Source organism: Drosophila busckii, chromosome 3R (assembly GCF_011750605.1).
Source record: "Drosophila busckii strain San Diego stock center, stock number 13000-0081.31 chromosome 3R, ASM1175060v1, whole genome shotgun sequence".
In the NCBI taxonomy this organism is placed as follows: domain Eukaryota; kingdom Metazoa; phylum Arthropoda; class Insecta; order Diptera; family Drosophilidae; genus Drosophila; species Drosophila busckii.
Window position 1 is genome coordinate 17,621,987 of NC_046607.1, and position 22,940 is coordinate 17,644,926.

The following is a 22,940-nucleotide window of genomic DNA, read 5'->3' on the forward strand; positions in this document are numbered from 1 at the left end:
TCATTCGACTGTTAACCGTCAGTGGCGCTGCCACGCCGTCGTCGTCGTCGTTGTTGTCATCATCCTAGTCGAGTCGTCGTTTGTTCTTACGCATTCGCAATCGCAGTCGCATTCGCAATCGTTTGTTGAGCGGAAAAGGGCGCGCGTTAGGCAAAGAAATTAATGCATGTATATTGCAGCAGATTACAAGCAGCAAGAATTGATTGCTTGCAACGGTAAATCTACTCACAAAACACACTCACACACACACACACATACGCACGCATACGCACAATGCAGTGACAGCGACAGCGACAGCGACACCGACGAGTCTGTGTGCAATTTTGTAGTGCGCGCGTGCCATTGCGTATACGCAGCGTTTGCCAACGCCACGCTGCCGACGGTCATTGCGCGTTCCGCTTCCGCTGCAGGGCCGTGAAATGCAATTCGCAATGCGGCAATAAGCATCTCAGTTGTATGTACATTGCTCGAGTGCGCCTATATACAAATTTACAACAACAGCAACTAATAGAAAATAAAATAAACTACAGTCAGCGACTCGCAGTGTGCAGCCTTCACAACAAATACAAAAAAAAAAAGAGAAAAAATGCACTTAAGTGCATATATATAGTACATACAAATATATAATGTGCATGCGGGCACATAATTGTGTTTTTGTGTTTTATTTTGCTTTGATTGTGTGCGCTTTACATTCTTGTCATTTGGTTTATGTATAATTATTGTTTTGTTTAATAACTTTACGGTGTGCAAAAAATGTGTTATAAATATTGTCGCGTATAAATATAAATATCAATATCAAACGACGCCTGCCGCACGTTCGAAACAAACTCAGCTCAAGCTCAAAACATGCAAATACTTGTCATATTTTTACAAAAACCATAAACGTAATGAGTGCAGTAACAACAACAACAACGACGAAAGGGCTGCTCATCATTATTAGCAGCAGCAGCAGCGATAGATAAAGCTGCAAGAGCCAAACGCCGACGGCAGCGATAAATATGTGCAGTCAACAAATCGCCAAGTCATAGAGAAGCCAAGAGAGAGAGAGCGAGTCTGTGTGTAATCATAAAATAGGCACTCAGGCCTGAAGTTCTAGCAACTACAACTATAATCCAAGTCACATTGCTCAACGCACACACACACACACGGACGCAAACACACATTTTGTATAGTCAAACAGCCCCCGGGTGCTGCAATCAAAGTTTGCTTCATCGTAACGACAAAACGGAAGTGTTGATATTGCCAACGCTTCAAGCTTGTGGCAGCGATTGTGGCACTAACTGTGCCACACCATTGAAATTGTTGTCGCATAACGACTTAAGCTGCTCCAAACGCAGCAGCAGCAGCGTCAGCGTATTCTCTTCGTATACGTATACGCAACCCCTGCCTGGAGCTCACACTTGACATCACACATACGCAGCGTGTGTGTGTGTGTGTTAGTTTGAATGCTTTAAAGGTCCTTGCCATCTCAGTCTGTGTGTTGCTGCTGCTTCAAGTGATTTTGTTTACTTATGCCTTCTATTTATTTTCTATTTATTCGATTTGCATTTCAATCTGACAGCGTCTGCGCTTTGCTCCAGCGCCAAACAAACTTTCAAAGATTTAGCATGCAAATTTTCTTCTGTATACACACAGAGAAATCTCTCAAATACACTTGTATTGCAAGGCTAGACTTTCAGCAAATACAAAGCCAAGTTATGCCCAAGATTTTTCCCAAGTGCTGCTAGTCAATTCCATTAATGGTTTCATTTGTGTGTGAAGCTTTGGGCTGCTTGGCATCTAAAAGATTTGTAGGCAGGCTCGCTCTCTTGGCTCTGGCTGCGAAAATTGACAAATTGGAACGAAACTGGCAGGCAGCCTACACTTGTAGTTGCAGCTTATGGGTAAGTTGAGCTTTTAGCATTTAAAGAATTGAAATGAAATGTTTATAAATTTTGCCTGGCAAGCGCATTCGCATTCATCTTCGCTGGCTGGCAGACAACAAAAGAGATTTATAGCTCAGGTCTCTGTGCTCGGTGTGCAAGGTATTAATCAATATTGACACGCTTAGCGCTGACATATGCTAACCGTAACGGAAACGGAAATGGAAATTGTGCACAAATGAGCTTCATTAATTTAATTGATTTTTTATTTATTCAAAGTGCTTTAAAGCAGAGTGGGCGTCGATTAGCATGCGCATTGCCTGCCACGCCCCATACGCAATATAGGCCGACGGCTGCATTCATTAATTATGATACTTTGTGTCGTTGCCAGAGACTGAGACTGAGACACAGGCCTAAGGGCAGTTGAGTAGGCGTGGCAGGCGCAAATTGAAGTTAAAGCTGGGCGCAACCACAAAGCATTTAAATTCAGATAGAGAGAGAGACATAGACACAGAGCTTAGCTTGCGGTATAGTGTGGCAGGCGACAAGTGTTGTAAATCGCTTGAAAATGCACACACACATATACAGGTAGGGCATGCGGCAAATGGTGGGGATGAAATTGCGTCCAAGGCGTTGTTGGCATTTTCTTGCTCAATCAACATCAATGGGGCAGGAATTTTCAATGTAATTTACGATGAAGACGACGGCAACTGCGCCAGTCTTGGCTTCAGTTGTTGTTGTTTCTGCTGCTGCCGCTGCTGCTGCTATTATTGTCGTCGTCGTTGGCCATGTCAAAGGCAGCTATTGAATGTGTAGAAAGGCAGAAAATTGTGGAGAGCGAGAACCGCAAGCTCGCTGTTAAGAACAAATGAAGGCAGCGTGAAAATCCAGGCAGCGTCCTCTTCCACTTGATTTCATGGCCCTGCGGCACAATTTTCGGGCAAGGGCAAACCGCAATGAGCATTAGGATACTCGCACTCTCGCTCTGTCAGGCTCAAGGAAGTACCCAACGCTTGATTAGAAGCGCTGCAAGCGATAAGCGAACACCAGCGCAAAAGCACAGCAAGTTTGACTTGAAAAAAAATCGAAAACAACAAAAATAGAAACAGCAGAGAAATTTAATTGAATTTTATATGCCTGCGTTCATAGACTTTTTGTCTATCTCTCTGTGTTTGCCACTGTGCATGTCTTTTGTTTTCTTTCTCACACGCTTCTCGCTTTACACTTTACACAACACAAGCCGCAGCCAAATATCCTTTGCTTGTCCATTTGATATCCTTGTGTCCGCCGCTGATTTATTGGCCAGCTACAGTCCAGTCCAACTCCAAGTCCAAGCATTGCGCTTTTTCTTTAGTCAGCTTTTTAATTGCCTGTCTGTCTGTCTGTAGGCCCTGGCCTAGACCGAAAGGCCTTCGAGGGCCGCAGCTGCTTCTTCCTCTTGGCGTGAATAAAATGCCAGCAGCATTTGCGTTCAAGCGTATTTCACAAACTTGACAATGACAATTATGTGCTAGACAAAACCACAGTCGAGACTCAAGCTATGAGTAAATATATTCATAAAAGTATATATGTGTGTGTGTGTGAGCTTGTTGTGTTCAGATTACACAGCAGGCAACCACAAAAACCAAATGGAATATAGGCCCACCCGTTGGCAAAGTGCCGCAAAACTTGCGACAGCTCTGACAGCAACACACACATAAGCACACACACACACACATATACATGCGGTATAGATAGCTAACAGCATGTGGAAAACAAATCAAATATTTAAAGCTCATTGAAGCGAAAACTTTGACACATGTTAAAGGCAAACGTGGTCGCCCTTCAAGTAGTTGCCTGCGGCAGACGTTACAGTCTTTGTTAGATGTTATACTATACAACAATTTTCAGCGAAGCGCACACACAATACACTGCAAGAAAATTGAGCATGTGTAGGCTAAAAAATTTATTAGATTTGATTGCAAGCAAAACTAAGTTTAGCATAAAAACAATAAAAGTTATAAAATCTTTTTTCCCAACATCTACGCTCAACATTTTACATAGTTGAGTTGTAACTCAACTGACTTTTGTCAGTTTCAATTGTTAATTGCTCGCATTTAACAATCAAAACTTAACTGCAAGTGTCAGACAGAGACAGCGCTAAAGCGAGTGCTAACAATTAATCAATTGCTTGTCTACATTTAATTGCATGCAATTTTAATTTCGAGCTTGCAGCTCAATTAATAAATTGTGGCAAGTTAATGCATGTATTATTTATTTATAACTAACTATAACGTGCAATGTTATGCAATTCCGAAGCGCTGTAATTTCAACTTGTTAAATGCGTTTGGTGTTGCATTTGGTTACTAAATTAAATCAATAAAATAAAGATAATTATTTATGACCAGCTCGGTGTGTGCTAATGCCGCACTTTTAGCTAGATAAATAACTGTTTATATTACATACATATATTTATTTATTTGTTTATGTAGCTTATACCAAACAGCGACCTTTAGCTGCTATTTACACATGCCAACAGCTTTGGCTGATATAAATGAAATGCTTGACTTATTTGTCTAACATGTTGAGTGGGCGTATTGAGGTATTTAATCAAAATTACTTAAACTCCCGTTTGCATTGTTAAATATTTCACATATTCTCAGCTGTTGTCTCTATTGAGAATAGACACATGCCATGGCTATTGACTTACAAGCTGCAGTTGCGGTTTGTTTCAACGCGCAGACAAGTTGAAACTTTGCTGTGGTTTCTTTTGTCCTTTCACGTGTGTGTTAGTGTGTGTGTGTATGGGTGTGTGTGTGTGGCTGACAGTTAACCAGCAGCGCATAATAATCAAGTGGAAACGAAGATGTGCGCACAATGTGCAGGCCATTTTTATCCATTTCAATAGTATTGAAAAGCACTTGAAAGCAAAAAAAATTGTCTGCTCATTTGACCCTTTTTTTGTTGTTGTTGTTGCTTTTGCTTTTGATGGCACTCAGCGGGAGATAAACAGAAGCTGTGCCGAAACGATGGTGAGAAAATTGTAAAAATGGTGAAACAAAAATGCAAAATAGTTGGAAAAAGTATGCAAATGAGAAAAGCTGCCAAGCGACTAAAAAGTCTACAACATACACTGCCTTACTGTGGGGGGCGTGGCTCATGCTTCGAAACGAAAAATAACAGCGTAAGCTCAACACCTGAGCATTGAAGCGCTAAATGCGCTTTGCTTTTAGTCAAAATTTCGTTTCGTTTCGTTTTATTTTTTTTTGGGCTCTACCTCAGCAATAACATCGACAGTTGTGGGTGGTGGTGCTGGTTGGGTTGAAAGCCAAGTTGAAAACACTCTGCAGCAAAAGGATTTGGCAATGAAAAGTAAACAGTACGCACAGCACAGTACAAAAAAAAAACACAAAAAAAAAGTTGCAAAGTGAACTTGTGCCAAAGCCAGATTAAAGCATAAAGTTAACTTTGATCGGGCACACTCTGCGTATGCGTAACTGCAAAGCAATGCAAGCCTCAGCACACACAATGAAACTTAATTAAAGCTGGGGTCAAGCAACAAAAAAAGTAAAGCTACAAACAAACAAACAGTGAGCGCTGAATTATGCCAAGTGAATTGCAGAATTCTCATAACTTTCATGGAATTTGTACATAAATTAAAAAAAGTCAGCCCAAGTGCATAAAGTTATTAAAAAATGTTAGCCGAGCGAGACTAAGTCGTAGATAGAGAGCGACCAAGTGCGCGAGGGTGAGCAAATAAATTATAAATTAAAGTTAAAGCCAGTCCTTGCGCAAAGGGCGCATGCAAATGAATTAAAATAAAAAAAGAGAGAGAGAGAGAGAGCGAGAAAAAAGTAGAAATCAACTTTAATGAAAGCTATCTGCAACTGAAGAAAATCGCTCAACTTTTAATTAGTTTGCCAGGCAAACGAACTGTGTTAGTAGAAGCTGGGGACAGCGCTTCGGCTCGAGTTGTTGCTGTTGTTGTTGCTGTTTGCATCGCTTACAAGTTGAGTTTTTAAGTCAATGTTTTCGTAAGCTGATTCATATTTTTTTAAGCGCTCGAGTGTGATTGTTATTGTTGCTGTTGGCTGGCGTCAAAGTTCAACAAGAGGGTTGAAGCTCTAATAATTGCAATTTGTCTCTCACTGAACAAACGAATACAAAACTATGCAATTTAGATAAACTGCATTCAATTCTTAATTGACTTTTGAACACAGCAGCAGTAACAAGCGTTATAAAGAGAGAGAGAGAGAGTGAGTACAAATTTAATTAATTAAATATTATGCAAACTTTGTGCAAGGCTCATTGCATTTTTACTAAATTGCTTGCTGCTGCTCTCTCTACTGCTCTTTAATGGCCTTCAATATATTGCATGTAAATTTGCATAGAACGCTTCCCGTATATTGTAATTAATGTGTACTATATTTGTTTGTTGCAACATTGCCTTGACCTGCAGCAATTCATCATAGCTAATGGCACACAAGTTGGCTCTTTATGATTTACTTTGAACCATTTGTGAACCAAGCCCCCTTTTTATAAATTTGAAATTGTTTTTCCAACAGATGATCTCATTTGCGTTTGTATTTGAAGTACTACTACATACTCATTGATCAAGTGTATTCATTCACGTTTATGTAAATTTCGCTTTGTTTATTTGCTTTCCAAATGAAATAGAAATAGAAATAGAAAAATAGACATCGACTCTCTCGCTAATTAATTTTGCATTTGTCTATAAAGTTTGCCAGCTACAATAAGCATGCATATTTATATATATAAAAACAACATTGTCTTTAATATGCCTGACCAGTCACAGTCGCAGATGAGCTTTATGGCCAATTATATATTCAATGTCCCCCCATTAATGCTTGATTAGAATATTTGAATGGCAAAGCTGCAGCCAAGAAACTGGTTCTCTCTCTCTCTCTCTCTCTCTATGAAGTACACAATACATGGCTGAAAATAAAAGTCGCCGGCAGTTTGTAATGTGAACATAATGCGTAGATTATGAGACATAATAATGCCAAACGATTTAATACAACTATACAAAAACCTAATTGGTGTTGCAGTTGTCGTTGCTGTCATTATAGCGCTTGTTTCTATTGTTGTTGTTGCTGTTGCTGTTTATGGCTGCTTGTGCATTTTATGACTACAACATATTACGTTTAATTGACAGGCACAGCTAGATCCTAGCAGAGTGCGCATATAATAGGTGGCATAATATATTTTATTATATAAATATTGTTTCTTTTTTCTGTATGGACGTGCGCACAATAAATTTGCCAAATTATTGCTATTAAAAGCTTATTAAATTAAAAAATCAGCAGCAGCTGTATATAGACAAAAGAACAATGAACTGTTTTCCATTGCACAATTTATCAAGTGTTTGGCATCAATAGCTCATAGCGTATAGTTTAGATAAGAATTAAGCTAAATGTCGAGAAATATATGCCAATTGAGTGCCCATTTACACATATCATTTTGAATGTGTGCGCGCTCAAGCGATCCACACAGCCATGAGAGCGTTGCTTGCTGAGCTCAGCTTGTCTGGTTGGTCTGGCGCGGGCGGTGAAGTGGGCTGAGTTGTTGAGTTTTGCATCAGCTGCCACACAGCCTCCGTGTGTTTGCGTTTGCTTTCCGTTCGACTGGTTGGAAATGCAATTAAGACGTGATGGAATTTTCATCAATTAATTTTATTTTAATTGCCAACGCGACATGAGTCATTTGCCGCAAAACCATGCGCTGCAGTTATGATATGTGTTTTCATTCAACATATCATTCTTTTCAATGAAAATATATTTATATGTGATTGCTTGAACAACCAACAGCAGCACAATGAGTGACACTTAAAAAAAGGTTCAATAAAGTGTGAGGCAATTGCTTGAAAAAATAAAGCATACGACGCTTGAGCTGTGGGAATCATTGAAGCGTTAGCACATTAGTTTGCTTAAATGCTTAATGATTTTTTTAATAACAAGCGACAGCGGCGCACTCACCCAGACACTTCCAAGCTCAACACTCACACTTACAGTTGAATTCATTCACAAAAGCGCCCGCCGCAGCAATTGCTGTGTGTGCGGCTGCGGGCTGAGCTTATTATGTATATACTACAAGCTTAAATTGCAGACGCGGCGTTCGGCGCTCTGTTTATATATATAACAGAGCGCGACTTACAAGCATACACATAGTTTAGTGCATGTCTAATCAGCGACAACTAACTGGCAACTCAACTGGCCGCAAACCGCACGCTAAGCGCGCGCTAAACACGAGCACGTAGCACTGTAATTGAAATTCATAGATGCCCGTCTCATATACAATAAGTACGAGCACTTACTTTATAATATTTACTCATCAGCATACACACACACAGATATATGTACATATATGTACACATAATAATTCTTTTGTGCTTGTTTAATAAACAATTACTACTGTATATATAAAGTTGGTAGCATATTGGTATGCAAAGTGCGCTTGGCATTTGTTGTGGGGTGTGAACGCTGCTGCGTTATCTGCTTTATAATGGTGGTCTGATCTCACAATCAGCTGAGCTTATAGCATTTACAGCTCGCTGTGTAATTTATAGTTTAGTAATTTCAATTTGAATTCAATTCAAGCGCTCAAATATGCAAAATTTAGCGAATTTTGTTATTTTGTTATGCAATGCTGCAAATTACATGATTTATTTGCTTGTTTAACTGCATGTAATACTAATTGTAGCGTATTAACAGTGGCAACGTCGCGTAGCTTAAGCTACAAGCACATTTCAATGATTTATTTTCGTCTAGCGATCGGCAATCGCTCTGCCGTTGCTGCGTTAAAAATAACAAGTTCACTTAGCTGCGGTATTTTTATTTTTATTTTCATTTCATTTCGTTTCGTTTAATTACTCGCGTTTGTTGTTGTCGTTAATTTGCTTGTGGGTGAGTGTGCAAGTTCATGGCTTGCGCCAAAAACAAAGCAGTCATACATTGTTTACAAAAAAGCTTCCTTGGCCGCCCTACAATGTTTGTTTCAATTAAACAGCGCATAGTTTATTAGGCTTTATTGTTGTTTCCATAATTTATTGAACTCTGCGAATTGTGCGCTACACACACCAAAAATTTGACTACCGCTTTAGGCAAATTGCTGTTTCACATGAGCGCAGCAACGATTGTGCTGATGCTGCTACTGCTGCTGACATTTGATGGTCAGCGGTCATGTGCAATGCGGCGTATGAGCAATGAGGTACACAGATTTGCACGGCTGTGCACTTGCCTGGCGATTGTGCATCATTAAGTGCAACGCGCACTTACTCGATGCGATTGCTGCTGCTGCTTCTGCTGTTGTTGTGCCATGCAAATTTAATGTCTGCCCCCATAGGCTGCATAAATATTGTGGCAGCAACGCCCACGTGCCAATCGTAAAGCGCTGCCACAGCAGAGAGCGACAGCTTGTCTGGCAGCGTAATCAGCGTTCTGTGCGCTCCATCAGTCCATCAGTCAGTCAGTCAGTCAATCAATTTAGCTACTGCAAACTAGTCAAACCCTTGTCCAAAGCCAAAGCGGCAAGCCACACAGGCCAGACGATGTCATCGCTCGACGTCATGAGTTGTGTACCTTAGCAGATTTTGTTTTGTAAGGCTGACAGCATTGCTGCTGCTGATGTGGCTGTTGCTGCTGCTGCTGCACTTGGCAGTTGCAGTGATTTTTATGTCTCCGGTTCTAATTAGAAATAGTACATTGCTGACATTGAGCGCTGATTTATATGAAAAGTGCTCAGTTTTTGTTTGTTTGCTCTGCTGTGGGAAACCAGCAAACGACAGCAACGTTGCTCTTACGTATGAGAGCGTTTGCAATGTGTTGACTTGCTTTATCATCAGCGACAGCCAATGACGAGCTGACTAGCTGACTGCTTGACTGACTGACGGTCTGTCTGTTTGTTTGTTCGTTCGTTCGGCGTTGCAATTAGCACACAAAGCACGTAGCGTATGCAAAGTGCAATAAAATTCGTATTAATACGGTTATTGTTATTATATTTGGTAAGCAGCAAGCAGTAGGTGCTAAGACATTGCAACTGCAATTGAAATTAAGAGCGTGCATTGTCTATTGTCTAGGGAAATTCTCATTCATTCATCGTTTCGTTTTAAGCGCAGCACATGTTGCTGGGGCTTCGCAGCAGCACAAAGCGCCATTAATTAGAAACGCAACAGGTTTAGATTTTCTTCTTAGCAACAACTTGAATGTAAATTTGTTAATTTGCCAGAAGTCGGCGCAATATGCTTGGGGGATTGTTAACAAGCAAACGGGCAAACATTTCTTAAGGGTTTTGTGTAATAACAAATTATATAGGAATACTCGAAGCCCTGACACGAAAAGCTCATTAAGTTTGCTCGGGCCTGACCCTTAAGGCGCTTCAGGCTACAGGCTTCAGTCCTCAAATGCCATTCAGTGTGTAAATGGAAATTATGAAATTTTCGCATACAACTAACAAGTCATAAATGTTTTGTGTGCGCGCCAGCTGAAAAACATGCCCAAGCGAAATTACAAGCACACACACACACACACACACACACACACACATACACGCTCAATTTGTGTCGCAGTGTGCGTGTTTGTATTTATATTTAAAGTTTAATGTGACCGCAGCGCCCGCCCGGGCATTGATGCTTCAATTAGTTTGATGGTTGAGTGCTGTAAAGTGCAAAATAAAAGATAATTACATTATGCCACGCCCCATTTAAGGCACTGGGCGTGCATTGGCAATTGACATTAATTAGACACATTATTAAATATTGACAGCAAGCTAGCAGTTGATTAATATAAAGAGAGAGAGCTTCGAGGTATTGATTTGCCAATTCAATTCAATTGAAATAAAAATCAATCCCAGTTGGCAAACAATCGTGTTAATGCTATTTGACAACTCTCTGTCTGTCTGTCTCCCGCTCCGCTCCCTCGCTTAGTCTTCAGCTCGGCGTAATCAATGTGTCTGCTGTGGATTAGGCAAACAGCAGCAGCGTCAAGTGCAGTGCACACAGGTCAAAGGCACATGCTTTAACCTGCTTAACAGTTTGCCGCATGTTGGGGCAAGCTTAATTTGCCTTGTGCGCTTTGTGTAATTAACATTACGTATACGTATAGACGAGGTCGTCTTTGCTAGTGTGCGACGTGCTGAAAAGCCAAAATCAATAAATAATGCAGCGAGATGTGCGCCAAATTTGATTAAGCCCGATAGGCTACAAATAATTAAGGCCATTAGCCAAAGGCAAACATAAAATAGATGACTGCAAATTATGTATACGACTAGTAAGTGCAGCAATAAAAAAGAAAACAAGCATAAATCTATTCGCAATATTGCAATTTGCGCTCACACTGCAATTTGCAAATTATTTTTCGAAATGCATGCAAATTTCACGGCTGCGAAAATTAATTTTCGTGAAAAAATTGCATTTTAATTCCATAGCTGCGCATTCGGGCGTATAAATAATTCTCGCCCATATTATTGCTTAAGCGTTTTTGACATTTTTTGGCAGCAATTGCTTGACCACATCAAAATTTGACATTTGCCGCGCTTCAGTGCATGCGAAAATTCGTGCCACAATGTCAGAGGCGGCGGCGATCGTCAGCGTTGATAAATTGTTTGCTCGTAGCCCAGCAGCTGCCAGCAGTTGATCAGCTGTGAGCTGTGAGCAGTTGCTGCTGCTGCTGCTGCTGTTGTCGTAATTCTGATTGCAATCTTTTGTGGGGCCAGCTAAAGCTTCATAATCAGGCAGCAATTGCTGTTGGCTGCGGCAAGCACTCAAGTGTAATTAATGTTTGCCAGACAAGCAGCCAGGCAGGCAAGCAACAAAGGCAAGCTGAGGCGTTATAAGCAAAGCTTAACAATGCCAGCTGTTGCTGCAGGTGCAGTTGCAGTTGCTTTGCTATATACCCTATAAACTTGTTCAGTCTGCACTCCAACTTTAATGCTATAGCGCATACTTAACTTTAGCTTAGCTGCGCGCTGTCTCTTTATCCCTGCTATTGTCTCTAAATTTTTATCATGTCGCTGGCGTCAAAACAAAACGCCATCAACGTCAGCCTTAACCACTTCCTCTCTGAACAACAGCAGCAGCGGCGGCAGCAATAACATCCGGGAATTGGAGCTTTCCAATACAGCAACGTTGTCTGTCACTTGGGATTTCATTTCTTTTATTTTTTTGCACCCAACCACATTTCACGCGTTTTTTATTTTCACTTGCGAGCAAAAGACCGCAAAGCGTTCGCTTGAAATTATTGTGTATTCATTTTTTTGTCTTCTGTCTGGCATTGCTTAAGCGTGAGCGTAAGCGGAGAACAAACATAACATAAAAGCACCAAAAATAGATCAAAATTATAAGAGTTTTGTATACTTTATAAAGACTTTGCTTTTATGTGTGGCAAGTTTTTTGTTTAGATTGCTTGAAAATTGCTTAAAGACGCGAGGGAGCAGCACAACGAATAACGAAATAAAAAAGTTACATGTACAGTCAAATATAATTGGTTGGCAGCTTTGAAATTAGAACTCAGCGTGTAGAGTGTAAATAAAAGTTTTAAAAACCGATTAACGTTAAATATTGTCAATTTAAATAAGTGGTTAAGTTCAAATTTGATTACACTACGGCAAGCTTAAAATAGAAAATCAATAGCGAATTAAAGCTGCGCTCGTTGCTATTTTTACTTCAATCAGCTTAGCAGCTTAGATTCGAGTTGTCTCTGGGATCAAGCACTTTGGTATTTTATGGCTTGCTTACTATTTTCAAGTTATTTTCAGTTCAAGCTACACAGTCTGCAGCTTCAATAAGTTTGGCAAAATATTTTACGCTTGAATCTAGTTCTATATGTAGTAGAGAAAAAGTTGCAAAGTTGCTTTTTAGCAGTCAGACCTGATACGTGTTGCAGCTTGGGCACAAGTGTGTTAGCTGTAAAAACCAGTTCCTTGAAGCGACATCATTTTGTAAAGTCAGAGCCATGGCGGCCATTGAATGTGCAACGCTTTTCACTCCAAATTGAATGCAGACATGTCTTCTCCCACAAAGCCTACGTGCTGCAACTAAAGCTGCAGCTGCATCTGATGGCGCTCACACTTACTTGAGCGTTGCTGCCACCACACACACAGTGTTGTGCATAAATTGCAATGCGGGGGGTCGTCGCGTCGAGCGTAAAGCGACAAAATGGTGAATGCGAATGTGGCTGAGTATCTTGCAGCAAAGGTGCGACTGAATGCAAAATGTTGTCGCTACACGTATATTTTATTTTTGGCTTTTTATGTGCACACACACACACAGAGAGACACACGCAGAGAGTTACATTTAATGCCTGTGGCAGCTCTGCCATGCCACAAGCGAGCTGTGCATTAATACAATGTTTACCCGGGCTGGGCTGCTGGTTGTTGCTTTTTGCTGTTCAGTACTTAGCCTCGTTTGAGTCTAATTAAAATTAAAATTTGTTACTTTAATGAAAAAGTTTTTTGTGAACACAACCGCAGTTGCCCATTAAATAACTCAGCGTGACGACGATGAGACAGAGAGAACTGGAGAATGGGGGCGACTCGGGAGTGTGAGCAAGCGACTTTGTAATGCGGCCACAGCAGTCGTAGCAACGACGACGACTATTGAGCTCCAGCTTAGTTGAAATTATGGCACATGCAAAAAAGTCACGTAGCCGCACCATGAGCCAGGCTCATGATGTAAGCTACGCTACGCTTTCTAGGTTTGGGTGTTGGTGTGTGCTAACAGTAAAAGTGTCAGGCATACAACTAATTTAATATGAGCAATGAGCGCACAGATTGCCTAATCTGCTATATATATATATATGCAATATATATATCTTGCCAGCTGAAGCAGACACAACATAAAGTGACAACTCTTTAGTATTTTCGTAGCATGTCTGGGTCGTTCTTTCTTGGCTTGTCTGCAGCTTGCTGTAGCACAAATCAGCGCCTAACGATTTCCTCAATAAATTCAAAGCAAGTGCGCCCAACACAGCTGGCAAACAAAAGCTGACAGCAAGGATAGCATGACAGGCGACAGCCATAACGGTGACAGCGATAAATTAAATGTTAATTTGAATTTACCGTTCACTGACACGAACAAGCACCACACACACACACACACACACACGAAGCGGGGCGGGGCGGGGCGGGGCAGTGGCGCGCGCAAAAAAGTGGCAAATGCCAAACAAAATGAAACGTAAGAAAAACTGTAATCGAAATCGAAACTGTAACTGAAACGAGCACACACACAAAAATTGCTGTTAACGTGACAATAAACAGAGAAATGAAAGCGAAAAGAAATAAAAATAAAAATAGCAAAGGACAGGCAGACACAGTTGAGCTAAAATTAAGTTAACGACTTTAAATATCATTGTTAATGCAAAAGGACAAAACTGTAACACGAACTGACTGCGACTGCGACTGCGACTGTGTTTTGGGTAGAAACTTTTCTTTTTTTGGGGCTTTTGCCGGATAAATTTATTGCCAAAGTTGAGCCAAGAAAATATATGCATACTACTTCTGTTGCTTGGTATTTGCTACGCTAAAACTCTCTACACAATTTGTTGTTGTTGTTGCTGTTGCTGTTATACTGACCGCATTCCAAATGTCTACAAAACGCTGCATATTTGTCAGCCCCAGAGCCGCCGCATGTTTGATAAACCGGAAATGATAGCCCACATTTGAGTCGCACAAATAGCCAAAGCCATAGTCCTGCACTAGGCACTAGGCAGTCCTTCGTCAGCGAGGATCGCAACAACAAACATGAAACCATAATATGGCCTTACACACAGTGCACACAGCCAAATAAAGCAAATAAAAAACGAGCATAAGAAATTGGCCCAAAGGCCGACGGCGTGTAAAAAGTTTTTAAGCCACTGTAATAAATACTGAGGTTCAGGCAAAACCGTACGGCCAATAAGCTTAAGCTGAAGTTGGGTGAGTTGCTGTTGCTGTTGCTATTGCTATTGCTATTGTTGTTGGCTTGTGTTAAAAACTTGCCTTGATCTACTTTTTAGCTTTTACGACCGTTGCCAGTAGACAGTTAACAGCGGCTGGCATTCCAACTCAGCTGTTAAATGGGCCGTCACTTGCTTTTTGCTTTAGACAATCAGGCTTATAACAAAGCTAAATTATAATATCTTCATAGAAACAGGACTTTAAGCAGCCTTTTGGCTTGTCTGCTTTATGAACCTTTGAGCTAAAGTTGCTTATGCTGCAAATATTTAAAGCTGCAGCAAATCAGTTTAAATAATTAAGGTTTGACCAGTGACCAGTAGTGCGCAGCTATCAATTCCATAGAGACACACACACACACACACGCACAGCTAGTGGTGATTGCATATTTGATGCTTTGGTTTGAAACAAAGCAAAAACATGTTTTTCACCTTGCGGGATTTACCGTGAGCGCAACAAATGGAATTAGTTGCCAAATGCCACATTGATGAACAGACATACGCAAATGTATACGTACACTTTACATAACAATTGTCTTGCCTGTCTGCATGTCGCTGTGTCAGTCATTGCGAGAGTGAGTGAGTGAATGCGGCTGTCAGTTGAGAAGCGCTGTGACTGTTTGGCCTTTTTACTGTTAACATCTAACTCACTTTGGCGCCCAAAATCGGCACTGACAAGTGAAATAGGCTCATGTAGAGCATGAAATATGGTAATAGCATACACACACACACACACACATGCACACAATAACGCGCTCAGTGAATAAGAACCAAGTCTGGTCTGGCACAAACTTTAGGTCACGAGCCAAGCGTGAATTTCTATATATGCCAGGCATATATACATGCATAAGTACCAAAGTATATGTGTGTGTGTGTGCATATAAACACTGACATTTAGCACACACACACACAGATTCGCTGCGCACAAAAGTAGGCAAAAGCTTTTTGCCAAGAAAACCTTGCTCAAGTGCCAGGCGAGCGCCCTTTCGGGTTTTGGTTTTTGCAAAAAGCATCCTTTTGCCTGCCCTGGCACCCCACACAACTTGAATTGTTATATTTGTATTGTTATATGGCCAGGGCAAGGTGCTAATGCTCATGTATGCATGTATTCACGCTTGTGTGTGTGTGTGTGTGTGCACCTAAATACCTCAGAGACAATTTGCGACTACAAGCACTGCTGATGTTTTAATTTACTTGTGCGTCTCTCTCTCTCTAGATTTCTATATTATGCTGTCTCACTGCTGCTTGCATTTAAATTGTATGTTATGTAATTTAAATTGAATCTAATGACCGCAGCTGTGCGCCTGGTCAGCTCTTAGCACGAACGTCGTTTAATAAACAAGCTTTTGGGTCGGCTGGCTGACCAGCCTGCTAGTCATGAGAGTCTGCACGCTGCTGTAATTAATGCACATATTTAGTAAATAATTAAATAACATTAATTACATGCAAACACAGGTTGTCAGACACTTGAGCAAATATCACTTAACGCATTTACCAAGTGCAAGAAGTCGCCCACAAATTGACATACACTTATATGTGTGACTGTGTGTGTGTGTGTGTGTTTGCCACATGTTTCATGCCTGCTGGCTGCTACATGCGGCAAGCGGTTTGGTGTAGTGCTGCAGTTTGCCGAAGCCCTGCCCCAGTCCATTGGCACCCAAACTGACGTTTATGAGGTTTATCGATTTTAAGCTGTTTAAATGGCACTTAGTGTGCAATTAGTGTGCCACTTTGCCGCAGTCTTAAGCCCAATACGCTTGACCTCAAACGGCAGCCTTTTAAAGAGACTTAAATGCACTCACATCCAGCCAGCCAGGAGCAGCAGCTGCAGCCACAAAATATTTATGTGTTGAACTTCTTTATTTCGCTTGTCAAGCGACTGTCTGTCTGTCTGCCTGCCACAATGGACTCGACTCGACGCATAAACATTTACGAGCTGACTGGCACTCAGCTTGTCGCGCGCATAAAGCAACAACAAAATGGCTGCCAGCTGTAGTAGATGAAGTCGGCAACGGCAAAGGCGGATTATGTCGGTTCGCTCAACAAATTGCAAGCAATCAACCTATTAAAGATTATTCGGCCTAAGCCATACATAGAGGTATGCCAGCTCAGCATAAAACGTATATACTTAGTATATGCTTTGCTTTTGCCACAAAAACACAAGAACACACATACGACGCTGCTCACTTGGCATCTGCGCCGCATTGTCATAAAAGCCAAAAACGTACAAAGCAGCCAAATTGAATAAACACGTAACGAGCCTGTTGGCGAGCAGAGCAGAGCGCAACGGTAATAAAACTTTTAGCAATACAACGGACCGAGAGTAGGAGAGTCAGTAACTGATCTAAGTTCGTTATACCTTAACCAAATACGTATGCCAGTAAGAGTAGAAGCAATAATAAAATTTCTGTTTGGACAAAAGCGCGCATAAGTATGCTACAGTTTTTGCTTTTGCTGCTTTGTGTGTGGCCCGAAATTGTTTTACCCAAAATGAATTTAAATGCGCTGACAGCAGCATGCTTTTCAATATGCCCCACTCACTTTTATTGTGTTTGTCTGTGTGTGTGTGTGTGTGTGTGATTGCTCCCCAAAGTCACATACGTATTATCATGCGCTGTTGCTGCGCTAAATTGCATTTTGCTAAGGCGCTCAGTGTACGCTAGAAGGTATAAGCTTCAACTCTGACATTTTATTTGATTTGTGTGTGTGTCTGCTTATGAATTCTTATTGACATTTCAATGGCAACCTGTTTGCCTTTAATATTGTTGTCATTGCAAATTGATTGAGTTCGCGTTTTGGACTTCCATTAGGATGAGTGTTGCAACAGCAGCAAAAACAACAACTGTGTCAGCTGTTTGCCGTAATAGAAATCATCAGTCACTGCAATTTGGTGGTCATGCACACACACACACACACACACAGAGAGAGCTAAACCTGCGCTCAGTGCAATCAGTTGTAGGTCTGGCTGTCTGGCTTCCGTTTTGGCACGAATCCAAAACGCCTGCAACCACATAAGCCGCCACTTTTACCCAGCTGCAGTAAATGAAACGAGCGAGTCAACGGGCTAGTCAAACACTGCAGCTGCAGCTGCAGCAGGCAACACAGCAATGCTTTTTATTTTTCCATTTGCATTTGCAACAAATTTAGCGCATGTTGTTTAACTTTTCATTTCATTATTGCGTTCCCAAAAACCCTAACAAAGACTAGAAGGTAAAGCGCAGTGCGGCAAGCGGTAACTGCACTTGAAATCACTTTTGCTCTACATATAACACATACATGTGTATTCCAGGCGCCCAGGGACATGTGCTGCATATTGAATAATATAGCGCCAAGCTTGCTATGTGTGTGTGTGTGTGTGTGCATACAATGCGCTGCAATTAAATGGCAACGAGCAAAGTGAAATTCTTTGGCTTTGCTCTCTCTCTCTCTCTCTCTCTCTCTCTCTCTCTCTCTGTCTACGTAAAAGTATTAATTGCTTTGGTAAAATTGTTGCTTGAAGTGCTGCTCACAGTTGATATGGCAACAGCAACAATTTATTTAATATTAGCAGGCCCTTTGCTGCCATCTACTGATTTAATCACCACAAATGACATGTGTTTGTCTCTCTTTGTGTTACTTTGTGTCTCTGACATTTTATTTGCTGCAACATCTATTTACTTGTGCATGAACATCGAAGGACACTGCAGAGACAGAGAAACAAATACAGCAAGAGATACAGACAGAGCTGTGTTCAGTGCTCTGATTTCATTTTCAAGCTTCACTTCGCATTGCGTGTAGTTGAAATGTGCTTCAAAATGATTTTTCTGCTCACAAAGTTTACGAGCGTGCATTGTTGTCTGTCTAACTAGTTAGCTCACTCGCTCGCTCGCTCTGACTATATGTGAAAGCTAATGCTCGTCTCTGTTGCTTTTACGTTAATTGCTTGTGCTATTTAATAGCTCGCTGTTTGCCAGAAAACTCATTGCGCTGTGTGTGGCTGCGCTAATTTATAATTGCTTAAGCATTTAATTTATGGTCCAAGCATTGCACTAAACAGGCTTGCAGCACATCAGTTGCGTAATTGAAAGTTTTAACAAGCGAAGTTGCGAGAGCAAGGGAACTCATTAGTTGTTTTGAATTTATAGCATAAACTATTTGTTATAAATTGCTCCTGGCTATTTTATAAACTTTCTCTACGCCCTTTAAAGTTTGCTGCACACAAAGTTAATCAATGTACTTTATAAACAAAGTGCATTTGGGAAATTTTGAATTACAGTATGTGCTTTTATGAAACTATGACTACCTAATGGCTTGAAAATTCCAAGAAAGCTGCTTGAACTAATGCAAAGCTAACAGCAACTGTTGCCTTGTCTGTTGTGGGTGATAACAGTTATAAGCTGCTTAGCTTAGAGCTGCAAAGTTTTTGGGGCAATCAGTCAACGAGAAAGTGCAAGCTCGATAAGGATTAAATTGCAGTTTCCACCAGCTGCAAATATTATTTAACTTTTATTAATTTTGTAATTGCCACAAACCACACACTTTAAACTATAAAGTAGCTTTTGTGCATAAATCAATCATGGTTTATTTTTATATCGCCTGCCAGCAGCAGCAGCAGCAGCAGCTGCAGACTTAATTGCAAAAAAGGAAACATTAAATTGTGGCTGTCACCTGTTGTTTAAAGTATGTGCGTGTGGTTTTTGCACCTTTTTTTCTATAGCCGCAGTTTGCACACAATTCATTTATATTTGTCAAACAGCCGCAACGTAAGTCTGATGAATGCAATGTACGTGTGTGTGTGTGAGTGTGTTTTTTTATAGAAATATGTTTGTTGGACATTGCTTTACAAATAGACAAAGCGTGGCTTGGTACCAACTTTAAGCATGGCTCAATGAACGCTATGAAAATGCCAGCGCACACAAATTTTAATAAACAAATGCTAAAACGAAACGCCAGCCACGCATGGAATGTGAAAAAGCCGACAGAGCTATGTATATGTGTGTGTGTGTAGGGTCTACGTTATTACGCGACATAAATTATAAAAGTGTAAGAAAAATAAAAAAAGAATATTCATAGTCGCTATTCATTTACATATGGCTGGCTGCTGATAAATTTATGTATATATATTTTTTGGTTTTTATTATGAGCTGCTTGAGAGTTAATAGCAGCAAGGCTCATGCTGTGGCGCGTGCTTAGAGAGAGAGAGAGACAAACAAATGCTTGGAATACTTTGTGGCCCACGCAGACATTTGACTGCAGCAATTCCAGGAAGCTTGCTGCTTGGCCAGCTCAACACATTCCGAGCGTTGATGAACCTTTCAGAGAGCAACAACAGTCAGCAAGTCGTTTGAGACGCAATTTGTTGTTGGCAGCAGCGTCTTGTGCGGCGGCGTCTGATGTCAGCGCACAACAATTTGAAGCAGCCCAACGATGTTCCATATTTGCCTTTTAATTTGACTTACAAGCCAGCAAGCAAAAGCCAACAGTCAACAGCCAACAACAGCCTTGTAGCCAACTAACTGTAGACTGAATTGACAGGGCCTAAAGTCGTTGGCAGTCGCTGTGTGTGTGTGTGTGTAGAGCTCTTTGCTCTGCCAGTCAGCTTGTGTGCCTTGTCATATGCATTTCCATTTTTAGGCTGCACCCACAGAGCACGCGCGTGTGTGTGTGTGCTCTGAACTTTGCCATTTCACAATTTGCATGCAGCTGATGTCTGACGCTGTAAACTTTTACGCCATTGCCGAAAAATGCAGCAATTGAAATTGTTTCAATTCTCGTAAAATGTTGCACAATTCAGGGCTGAAAATTCAGGCACGCTTGCAACGCCACGCCACACCAAACTGTGGCTATGGCTGCGCCGGAAACGGAAGTTGAACGCACCGTGCTAGGGAGAGAGAGTTGCCTGCCTGCCTGGCTGCCATTTGCATTATGCATGAGCTATAGCTGGCTATAACAGTTACTTCAGTTCAAGTATTGCCAGGCGCAATCATCATTGATACACAGACTTTCGCACACACACATTCACAGCATTCAGCGTTCAGGTGGCATTAAACACACAGCAGCTGATGCTGGAGCGCAAAGCACAGCACAAGCGATAAATTTTATATGGCAGAGGATTTATTAATTTGTATCGCATAAATGCTGTTGGGCGCTCGTTTTATGGCTGTTAGGACTGAATGCGCATCATTAATATTCTGATATCTTCAAGTGGACACTACTTTGGCTGCGCTTTTGCCTTCCGCCTGCTGCTGCTGCTACTAATGATCCTGTCTGTGACCCCTTCAGACAGCACCTAGATTAATGGCTATGAAACTGAGCGCCTGACTCGCAACGTTCGCCTGACACTTTGCCTAAGCTAGTTGCAGCTCAAAACAGACAGAGAACGAGCGTGTAAAAGGAAAAGCTTAAGCAGAAAATGTTTTGCCAATTTGTTGTGCAGCAGGCAACAATTGCTCAGAGCAACATAATCTATTTGATTGATCGTGAAATTGCAGTGAGAGTATGTGAAGCTAAAGAGTTTAGGCTAATGCCTTACCGGATATTATTTTGTTTGCAAAAAGCAAAATCAATTTGATGCACACAAACAAGCAAAAATGAGTTAAATACAAGCTGGGCGCAAAGACAACGTAAGCCACTTGGCTTAGCTGTCAAGCGCTCATTAAGCTTTGACCCCATGGCATTGAATTGATAAGGACACAACGCGCCAAGTGCCTGGCAAACACACACACACACAAGCATTCGCCCCTAGCGACGGCAACGTCATCATCAGCTTCTTGGACACTCAACCAGTCAGTCGTGCGTTCGTCAATCAGTGAACGCGCTTTGGCTAAACTTTTGCCAGTTTGCTGTCAGCAACAGCACATGGCTGGCTGTCTGTCTGTCTGTCTGTCTGACTGACTATGACAACGTATGTGTGAGAGGTAGAACTGAAAACAGATGTTGAAGCTTCATGCTTGTATTTGCCTTGCCATTTATCTCCATTGAGCGCGCGCACAAGGAAGTCGCGCCGCCATGCCGTCTGCATGAATCAATTAGCTGTTCAAGCTTCGCAACACACACAGACATACACACACACACTTGCACAACTCTTTTGTTGTCTGTGTGTGTGCGGCACAATGGCAACAACGTTTGTCCTTTAAGTACAATAACAATATTGTCGCTAGAGCTGGTGCTCATCGGGTTGTTGCAAAATAATTTAATGCCAGCCAAGCTAATAATGCTTATTAAGCAATTTTCATTAATCGTTGGCTCGGCTGCTTGATGTTCATTACAATCTCAAGTGGTTGGCACAGCAACAGCAACAGCGACGCAGCAAATACGCTTGTAACTTGATTAACTTAATAGACACAGCAAGCGAGGCTAGAATTGTAGGAATTCACAAGTAATAATATATTTAAATTTCTTACATGTTGAAAATTAAAAAAAATGCTGTTGACTTTAATTGGATTTTATAGTCCCGCACACAATAGTTATAATGCCCGCTTTATGTAGCAGCTCAAATAGCTGCATTATCTAGGCAATCGATCTATATACGCTTACCCTCACACACACAGACACACAGCACATCCTTTTGTTAAGCTACGCAAGCTAAAGCTTAAGTAAGCTCTATTCTATCTCGCTTACACGCTTGCCCTGACGTATCTATGTCTATGGCACTATGTCTATGCCTGTGTGTGTGTGTTGTGTTGGGTATTGGGTATTGAATTTGACATTTGTTTTGTCCCGCTTATCCTTCGCACTGCCAGCCACAATGGCATCAATTGTCGCGCAATTTTTTGTCATCTGCTTAGCCAAGTTTCGGTTTTCATTGTGTGCGTGTGTGGGTGATTGTGTGGCAACAATGACTTTTAAATGTGCGTGTCCTGTCCAGGCGCACGCTTTAAGTTGTTAGTCGTTTCTGATTTCATGGCTGCCTACTTTATAGCCCAATAAAATCTCAACGCCTTAGGCGCAAGTGTCTCCAGCTCCTGCTCCTTTTGCCACTTTAGAAGCTTTTCGCCCTAATCGCTTACAGTTGGCAGCTTGGCGTATTTATCTATGTAGTGGAAATTGAATAGCAGTCTGCGCGCTTGCAACTTGTACAAGAAAAGCGAAAATTAAATATATATATTTATATATATATGTGTATTCCACTGAGCGACTGATTTATTTGCAGTGTGCACAAATTGGACTGGGAATC

General features: G+C 41.3%; 1 protein-coding gene across 2 annotated transcripts in view; it reads left to right on the plus strand.

Annotated features, from left to right (window-relative positions):
- Positions 1 to 701: 701 nt before the first annotated feature.
- LOC108602995 (octopamine receptor beta-2R) overlaps positions 702 to 22,940 on the plus strand; it is a 33,541-nt gene continuing 11,302 nt past the window's right edge. Inside the window, exon 1 of one of the 2 annotated variants that reach the window (XM_017991389.1) lies at positions 702 to 1,883. The gene's annotated coding sequence lies outside the window, so the exon portion shown is untranslated. The remainder of the gene's footprint in view (positions 1,884 to 22,940) is intronic. The other variant, XM_017991388.1, reaches the window with a different exon arrangement.